Raw genomic sequence first — 8,994 nt, forward strand, 5'->3', positions numbered from 1 at the left:
TTTCCTCTGACCAGAAGACGGTCTCTGACGTCATATCACGTGATGGAAGTGCACCGCTAAGAACAGCCAAGTGTTAGTCCAGTCTCCTCCTAACATGAAGCTGCTTATCGTTTTCCTGGTATTGGCCTGTGTTTCAATTCAAATCTGTACGTTTTTTTTAAATATTTATCACTTAATTTTTATATTTATCACTTAATTTTTTTATTTATCACGTAATTTTTGTTTTTATTTATCACGTAATTTTTTTTTATTTATCACTAAATTTTATGTTCATCACTTAATTTTTTTTATTACCACTTAATTTTTATATTTATCACTTAATTTTTATATTTATCACTTAACTTTTATATTTATCACGTAATTGTTATTTATTTATTACTAAATTTTTATATTCATCACTTAATTTTTTTATTTATCATTTAATTATTTTATTTACCACTAAATTTTTATATTTATCACTTAATTTTTTCATTTATCACTTAATTTTTATATTTATAACTTTTTTAAATTCTTTTTTTTTTTCTCTTTACTAAACTTTTTTTTAAAATTAGATTCTAGTCTATTAGTACATTTTTTGTTTGTTTGTTTTTAGTCAGGATTATTCTTAGAAGTCAAAATGAAGTAGATTATTTTAACTCTCTCTCTCCTAACTTAAGATACCATCGTTGATTTGACCCCATTAAATTAATTTTTTTTTTTTGGTTTTAAGAACGTATCATTTGTGTTATATAAGAAGAAGCATTCCGCTATAATTCTAGACCAAAAGTAAAGTTTTCTGATTACAAACCAAAAATGTTATTGAAGTTTAATCATAACAGGGTTGAATGTACAAATGTGAAAAATGAACAATTCTGTCAGAACGTGGAAAAAATAATTACGGAGATAAGGAGTTAAAATACAGGCCTAGTGGGCCTAAACAAAACCTAATAAAATACTCAGGAAGACACAAAGATAAAGGCACATTCCTCGTTCCATATGCTTGGACAAATTTGTACAAATACTCCTTCTTCTCTAGTGCTATTAGAGCATGGAATGGGTTGCCTGGAAAACCAGTGACTTGGCAGAATTTAGGTCATTGGTTAATATGCATGACTAAATGCATGATGCGTAGGACGTAATCATCACCTTTTCTTTGGAAGTAACGTCTGTATTATATAAGATAAGATAAGAAACAATAGTCATATGAGGTGACGTCGTGACGATGACGTTTGGGAATTTTGACGTAATCAACCATTATTTCTCAAACTATTGTTAATTAATTGTTTGGGGTCTCGAACAAGGGAAAAAACTCAAGGCTTACTTGTCTGAAGTGATAATATAAGCTGAATTAGTCCCCTTTATAGAGTACAGCTCTGATTGAAACAAAGATAATATACAACGTTGTCTAGTCAAAGTACTTCACTAGCAAAGTGGTTTAGCACGTTTGCACGATGAGACGTGAGCCATGGTTTTATATTCAGGTCGTTCCCCCCTTTTTTTTATTAAAAAAAAAATAACAGCATTTTGTAAATACTGTTAAAAATCAATTCTGGTAAAATCCACCCAGATATCTCTTTCTCTCCCCCCCCCCCCCCAACTCTTGCCTTTCCCTAACTCAGGGGTTCCCAACCTGTGGGTCGCGACCCCCTTGGGGGTCGATTGACGATTTTCCAGGGGTCGCCTAAGACCATCGAAAATATGGATTGTTATTGTCTACTCTTCTATTGCTGTATATGTGTATGGGGGAGGGGTCGCAACAGAGTGGGGTGTAAAAAGGGGTCGCCGAGCATAAAAAGTTGAGAACCGCTGCCTTAACTGGTCCAGACAAGTGATAGGATCAGAGCGTATTGAGAACGCTAAAAGCATGAAATAGCGCTAAACAAAAAAAAAACAAAAAAAAAGTGGTAAAAATATGATTAATCGCACAGATTTATTTGTTGGTCTCTATAACAAATTTAGCATTCCAAGACAGATCCAAACTAATGGATACAATTATACTTCGTGCTGTGTATTTTAAAGTATTTAATTTATGTTTTTCTTGTGTTTTTTTTTCTTTTTACTTTTGTTTAGCCGTTTTGAAGCCTACCGGTAAGCCTACTGGTAATCATACTGGTAATCATACGTCAGCAAAGACGTGTTGGCGTGGTAAGCATTTTTTTTTATGTTTGGCGTATTAGCACTGCTACTGACAAATACTGTTGAACCGTCACTGCGTGATCTATTTGTATGATCGGGGATGGGCTTGCTGCAGTACAAGTTTGTGCATCCACCAAAGCTTTCACACTTATATTTGGCCTCCACATTTCAAAATATTATAGTTTCAGCAAAAACATATTTAATATAATGGGAATGAGATTGGCTTTAAAAATAGATCTACTCTATTTTTTTTAATCACAAATATGTCATGATTTTAGAGTTCTTAATATTATTGAATGCAATGTTTGTAAAATGTTTTGCATGTTTCGGATGTTCCTTCAGAGTTGAAGATAATCTACTTCCTAGTCCAAACCTCCCGCATAACGACGGGGGATGGCAGCGGGCAGGGTATGAACTCGGGAACACCGAGAAGGCCGAACGACAGTCTAGCGCCTGAATATCGCACGACGAGACAGCCAACCGTAATGAAGCTTGAGATGGGGGCCTGTACAACAAATCCTACCCAGGGCCCTACAATTACTAAAATCTGGGTGTGAAGACGACCCCAGGTAGGATTTACGCAAATAGTTTTGCAAAGTGACTTTAATATATTCCTTCTTCTTCTTTGTCCTGAGAGTTGAGTCAAAGACTCCAGGAACTCTAGGCTTATGGAAGCTTGTCCTGAGAGTTGAGTCAAAGACTCCAGGAACTCTAGGGCTATGGAAGGTTGTCCTGAGAGTTGAGTCAAAGACTCCAGGAACTCTAGGCCTATGGAAGCTTGCCCTGAAAGTTGAGTCAAAGATTCGAGGAATTCTAGGCTTATGGAAGCTTGCCCTGAGAGTTGAGTCAAAGACTCCAGGAACTCTAGGCCTATGGAAGCTTGTCCTGAGAGTTGAGTCAAAGACTATGGAAGCTTGCCTCTATGTCTGAACATATTCTATCTTACTTACATCCCTATTACCGATAGCTCGTATCCCAAGACGTGTTAGAAGCGAGGCCAAAGGCCGAGCGAACCGCGGAAATGCCTCATATTCCTACTCTGCACAACAGTCATGTATGTGTCCGCCATAAAAAGGGCCCCTCGAGGAAAGCATTCATATCTCATTCTTCTCTGTCGACTAAATCATTCATATCTCATCCTTCTCTGTCGACTAAATCATTCATATCTCATCCTTCTCTGTCAAATAAATCATTCATATCTCATCCTTCTCTGTCGACTAAATCATTCATATCTCATCCTTCTCTGTCGACTAAATCATTCATATCTCATCCTTCTCTGTCGACTAAATCATTCATATCTCATCCTTCTCTGTCGACTAAATCATTCATATCTCATCCTTCTCTGTCGACTAAATCATTCATATCTCATCCTTCTCTGTCAAATAAATCATTCATATCTCATCCTTCTCTGTCGACTAAATCATTCATATCTCATCCTTCTCTGTCAAATAAATCATTCATATCTCATCCTTCTCTGTCAAATAAATCATTCATATCTCATCCTTCTCTGTCAACTAAATCATTCATATCATTCTTCTCTGTCGACTATATCATTCATATCTCATCCTTCTCTGTCGACTAAATCATTCATATCTCATCCTTCTCTGTCAAATAAATCATTCATATCTCATCCTTCTCTGTCGACTAAATCATTCATATCTCATCCTTCTCTGTCAAATAAATCATTCATATCTCTTCCTTCTCTGTCAAATAAATCATTCATATCTCATCCTTCTCTGTCAAATAAATCATTCATATCTCTTCCTTCTCTGTCAAATAAATCATTCATATCTCATCCTTCTCTGTCAAATAAATCATTCATATCTCATCCTTCTCTGTCAAATAAATCATTCATATCTCATGCTTCTCTGTCGACTAAATCATTCATATCTCATCCTTCTCTGTCGACTAAACCATTCATATCTCATCCTTCTCTGTCGACTAAACCATTCATATCTCATCCTTCTCTGTCGACTAAACCATTCATATCTCATCCTTCTCTGTCAAATAAATCATTCATATCTCATCCTTCTCTGTCGACTAAATCATTCATATCGCATGCTTCTCTGTCAAATAAATCATTCATATCTCATCCTTCTCTGTCGACTAAATCATTCATATCGCATCCTTCTCTGTCGACTAAATCATTCATATCTCATCCTTCTCTGTCAAATAAATCATTCATATCTCATCCTTCTCTGTCAAATAAATCATTCATATCTCATCCTTCTCTGTCAAATAAATCATTCATATCTCATCCTTCTCTGTCGACTAAATCATTCATATCTCATCCTTCTCTGTCGACTAAATCATTCATATCGCATGCTTCTCTGTCAAATAAATCATTCATATCTCATCCTTCTCTGTCGACTAAATCATGCATATCGCATCCTTCTCTGTCGACTAAATCATTCATATCTCATCCTTCTCTGTCAAATAAATCATTCATATCTCATCCTTCTCTGTCAAATAAATCATTCATATCTCATCCTTCTCTGTCGACTAAATCATTCATATCTCATCCTTCTCTGTCGACTAAATCATTCATATCTCATCCTTCTCTGTCAAATAAATCATTCATATCTCATCCTTCTCTGTCGACTAAATCATTCATATCTCATTCTTCTCTGTCGACTATATCATTCATATCTTATCCTTCTCTGTCAAATAAATCATTCATATCTCATCCTTCTCTGTCGACTAAATCATTCATATCTCATCCTTCTCTGTCGACTAAACCATTCATATCTCATCCTTCTCTGTCAATTAAACCATTCATATCTCATCCTTCTCTGTCAATTAAATTATTCATATCTCTTCATTCTCTGTCAACTAAATTATTCATATCTCTTCATTCTCTGTCCAAGAATTGAGCTTTTATTGAAGTAATATCTCAATACGTTTATTACCGCTAGTTAGTTGCCCTTTTTTTTTTCCTAAATAATGTTAAGTCATAGAGTGAAAGTCCAGTGCACTCTCCGAATTGAAGTTAATTTGTGCTCCTAACGATATAGCAGGGCCGGCCTTAATTAACTTGAGACCCTCGGCACAGTGGATAGGGTTATACTAAATTTAATAGAAAAAAAAAAAGAAGTTAATTAAAAAAAACTTCCTGTATCCGTAGTATCTAAATCAACATAGAAGTTAAATTCATATAGTGTCGATTGCACGAACGTGCTTCATGGACGATTCGTCATCACCAGACTTGAAATAACATTTCGACATTTCACCAAAAGGAAGAAACAATGGTCTTCAAACATCTAACATCTGTGGGAAGCGTGGTCGAGAGGCTAAGTGCGCTTGAACTTGGCTTGTCTTGGCAACCTAGAAGGGGGCTCGAGGTTCGACACCCGACTCGGGCAGAGTTGTGTTTACTGAGCGCCTAAAGGCAGCACGGAAAACCAACTCCTAGATACCCCCCCACAAATGAGATTTGTCCATAGCATGTCTGAGCATGCTATAAGCATGAAAGTAGCGCTATATAAAAGCTATAATAATAATAATCTGTAGTCTAGCAAGCAGATCTAAACATTCTTGCATTAACATTTAATCATAGTAGAGGCTTAGAGCTACGCTTGTAGATACAGAATTCAGATTTTTTTTTTTTTTTTTTTTAGATTTGATCCAATATTTCGTTATTTTTTACATGTAAAAAAAAATGTTGTTACCGGTCGTTGACTTGTAGCACCAAACTGCTGGTAGGCAAATAAGGCGTAGTAGGTGTAATGTATTTTAACAAATAAAACTCCAAATCACTTGAATAACTTCCTTTTGCAAACAAACTAAATAACACTTTATTTATAATATAGACAAAATCAAGTTCTTATGAAATCAAACTTTAGTATTAATATTCTTTAACAAAATCTAACTCACTACAATAACACAATCTTTCAGTCTCACGTTCTGGAGTCGTCTCCCCTAACTAAGACCAAGTGACGACAATGCCACCTATGCATCATACACAACCAATCGCGTATCTCTTCGTCACCATAGAAACACACACACACACACACACACATGATAACACCCCACCAATCGGAGGCCCTATACCGCTGCCTAGTTAGCCTATGCCTAGGGCCGGCCTTGGGTAGAGCTTGGACAATTTGATTCTATAGTGCTAAAAAGTACAAAACAAAATCATATAGTCATAATATTGGATCTAGACCGGAAATCGGAAACACATTCTTATCCGCGTTTGATCGATTCACAGACCTATATATATATATATATATATATATACATATATATATATGTACGTAACTCTTTTTCAAGCTGTAAAGGAAGTCGACCCAAATCTAGGAAAATCAATCTTTTCTGTCTTAGAAAAATAATGATCTTTAGTTTTCAAAGTTTACAAATAATGGAAACTCATTTCTCTGTTGTTTTTTTTTTTTAGAATGGGCTCATAGAGGTCTATATATATCTATGTCTAATTTTTGTCTATGAATGGGCTATTAATCACAGAACTATATATTCACGCAAATCTATGAAACAAAGCCATTTCCTGTTAATTTCCGTTAAGAATGTTTAAAAAATCCTAGATCGAAATAATTCATGACTATCGATTTTAATCATCTTATGTACATTTAAATAGATTGATTACCTAGATCTTTCTAGATTAGGCTATGTATCTAAAAAATTGCAAAATAATAATTATGAGACGAGAGTAGGCCTACTCCTATCTTTGATGTTCAATTACTAGATCTAGATATAAAAATTAAATGTTATGTTACATAGGTTAGGGTTAAAAAAAAAAAACCAAACCCTTTACTTCTTTTAACAACTTTACAAAACAACGCCTTGATTCAACTTTTTTAAAAAAATGTTCACATTTTTTGTGTAGTGTTAAAAGATCTCCATGTCCAGTCTAGGTATAATATTGTTAAAACCCTAGTGGCGGACTGAAAGGGTTAATGTGTGTGCGGCCTACTGACACACACCACTCAGGCCAATCACACAGGTCAACGGGTCAACGGCTGTCGATAGACAAGGGACAGTACTGCTAATAACCGCAAGTATGATCTGTGTTGTGGTCATGTGATCAAGAGACTTCACGGTCGAGAGACAGTGTGTTAAAAAGACAGTTGAGTCCAGGACAGCAAGACATAAGGACCTTGTGAGTGCTCGAGAATGTAGCTGTACGAGCTAGAGACACTAGTAATGGTTAGTTAGGCAGCTCTGTAGTGTAACAAAGCATTTGAATTCGATGTAGCCAATTGTGTTGAATTGGCTGTCCATGTATTTGTAATTAATGGCTGCCTGGTCGCGCGCTGGACTGTCGTTCGGATTTATCGACGGTCGAGGGTTCAAACCCTGCCCGCTCCCATCCCCCGTCGTCCTGCGGGAGGTTTGGACTAGGAAGTAAACTATCTTCAACTCTGAAGGAACATCCGAAACATGTCAAACATTTTAAAAACAAACAAACCGCCACTTTGTTACTTGAAGCTCTTGTTGTCAAGTTCTTGTGTTCTATGTGCTGTTGTGTTGTTAAGTAGTGTTTGCGGAAGGCCTGAGTAGGAGAGAATCGCAACAATATATTTAGGTCTTAGCATACACCTTTTAGAAGACATAGCTTATCAAGACTTCTTTTTTTTTTTTACACCGGATACACCAGAAAAGGTTTGCTATTTATAGGTTTTTTTTTCCGCCATGTATGGGAATGTCCACTAACCTCGCGTCAAAGCGAGACCAGTGAATCCACTTAAACGGGGATTCCCTCAAATGAATTCTTCATATTGATTTGTATCTATTTTTAGAAAGCTGTACTATAGACTTTGATTGCACTTCAAGAGAATACGGAATACACAGTCGACACTGCTTTAATGGCTGTTGCTACTACACCATTTCAAAGTAGCCTCGCTTTGCTGCTCTAGTAGAATACGTGATTTGTGAGGGGAAAAATAGTACTACTTGGATTTAACAAAACAACACCAGTTTTTTTTTATATTACAATAAATATTGCCTGATCAAATGTTATTTGTTTTGTTTTTTTCGATTCTATGTTGAAAAACGCACTGAGCACGCATGAACGATTGGCGATTTTCACGCTTAACTAATCAATCTCAATGATGATAAATCGAGCTTTAATGTATTCCCTGAAATGAATTCATCATATTGATTTGTATCTATTTTTAGAAACCTGTACTAATGACTTTGATTGCACTTCAAGAGCATCAGGAATACGCAGTCGACACTGCTTTAATGGCTGTTGTTACTACAGCATTTCAAAGTAGCCTCCCTTTGCTGCACCGGAACTAGAATTGATTTGTGGGGCAAAAGTAGTACTACTTGGATTTAAGAAAACAATTTTTTAAAATTACAAAATCAATGTAGGCCTATGACTATTTGTCATTGTAAATAAATATTGCTTGATTAATTGTTAATTTTTTTTTTAATTCTGTGTTTATGTCTTCATTATCTGTTGATATATGGCTAAAAACGCACTGAGCCCGCATGAACGATTGGCGATTTTCACAATCTCAATGATGCTAAATCGTACGTTAATGTTGCCAACTAAATTTGTAAAAAAAAAAAAAAATCAGCTAAAAACTGAGGAGCTTAGAAAATGTGGTGCTAAAAAATACAACAAAAAATGTATATCTTTTTTTTTTACAACATGCCTAACCAGCGCTTGCTTTATTCTCTACACCGGATATGTGAAAGAGAGCTATTTTTTTATGTTTGTACGCCACTGATAAAAATCTCTAATATGTGCTATACTATAATAGTTTCGATTATTCGTGCGTTAATGTACATTACTAAGAATCATGAGAAGCCGTGCGTCATGGCTCTCTCCTAGCCTTTACACTTTTAGAGTTGGACCGATGCAAATCAAAGGGTTGTTACTCTCTACGTCTTCTATGGCAGTTAGCTCCCTTT

General features: G+C 35.7%; 1 long non-coding RNA gene across 1 annotated transcript; it reads left to right on the top strand.

The window, feature by feature from the left end:
* LOC129923400 (uncharacterized) lies at positions 1-8,491 on the top strand. Its single transcript, XR_008775358.1, has 3 exons — positions 1-146; positions 2,050-2,124; positions 8,251-8,491. It is a non-coding gene; the product is annotated as an uncharacterized LOC129923400 (long non-coding RNA).
* The last annotated feature ends 503 nt before the right edge of the window (positions 8,492-8,994 follow it).

This window comes from Biomphalaria glabrata, chromosome 16 (genome assembly GCF_947242115.1).
Source record: "Biomphalaria glabrata chromosome 16, xgBioGlab47.1, whole genome shotgun sequence".
Lineage (NCBI taxonomy): Eukaryota > Metazoa > Mollusca > Gastropoda > Planorbidae > Biomphalaria > Biomphalaria glabrata.